This window comes from Lipotes vexillifer, unplaced genomic scaffold (genome assembly GCF_000442215.2).
Source record: "Lipotes vexillifer unplaced genomic scaffold, Lipotes_vexillifer_v1.1 scaffold591, whole genome shotgun sequence".
NCBI classification, from domain to species: Eukaryota; Metazoa; Chordata; class Mammalia; order Artiodactyla; family Lipotidae; genus Lipotes; species Lipotes vexillifer.
In genome coordinates this window covers 428,636-429,590 of record NW_006791954.1, presented here as the reverse complement: position 1 = coordinate 429,590, position 955 = coordinate 428,636, and the positions used below count along the sequence as shown (strand labels likewise).

The 955-nt window shown below is 43.4% G+C and overlaps 1 protein-coding gene across 1 annotated transcript in view; it reads right to left on the bottom strand.

The window, feature by feature from the left end:
- Positions 1–955, bottom strand: part of ANKRD40 (ankyrin repeat domain 40) — a 10,784-nt gene that overhangs the window by 9,511 nt on the left and 318 nt on the right. The window lies entirely within an intron of this gene.

Sequence of the window (955 nt, the reverse complement as noted above, 5' to 3'; positions counted from 1 at the left end):
GCAGGAATGGAGAAGAACCTGCAGGAAAGGCCAGGCTCATCCTTCTACACAACACTGCCTCCCAGTGCCGAAACAATGATTCACAGCTTGTGAACCACATAGCAATCCTAGAAATGGCACACAGAGAGAAAAGCAAGCTAGTCTGCAAACACTTTTAAACAAAACAAAAAAGCAGTTTCTACTGTTTCCTGGCTTTCTGGACAGCTACCCAGGCTGTTTTCCTTAGGGTAAGTTCGTAGATAGATTTGTTAGGAAGTCAGGAAACTGCGACTCCAGTCCTGGCTTTTATATTAATAGTTGTGTGACCTCAGGCAGGTTATTCTCTGAAGTTGAACCCATCTCCAGTGTCCCTTTTAGTTTCAAACTGTATGATTCCACCTTAAAAAATAAGACATTTGCAAACTCACTTTAACTCTCAGCTAGCAAAATAGTTTGGTTAAGCATTACCTGGATCAAATAAGAAATTAAAATTTAAATGTGAAGAGAGCAGAATACCACATTCAGTAACTTAAAACTTGACCACCAGCACATCTTAAAATGAGATTCCTTATTTAGTTGGAAAGGACTCAACTGCATGCAGGCATCTGAAGTCCCATATTTGAAACTGTTGTAAGAAAACAAACACTCTATAGGATAAATGAATGGGTCTTCCTGCAACAGGCAGCTGTAGGTAGTAGCAAATCACTGCTTCAGTGAGACAACAGAGAAGCAGAATAGGGATGCAAGTGATTTTTTTCCCCTAGTCTTGGGAAAAGAAATCGTGCTAGTTTATAAGATCCACATTTGCTCAGTTGCTTATGCTTTTTGCTCTGCACAGACGTGCTCTTCATAGTAATTCCAGACTCGAACTGGGGTGAGCATCAAATTAGGGTGACGTTAGGGGTGGGATGGGGGGAACGGCGGGCGCCAGGGTTCGGGTGGGCGCTGCCAGGGCAGGACCACGTGGGCCGGGATT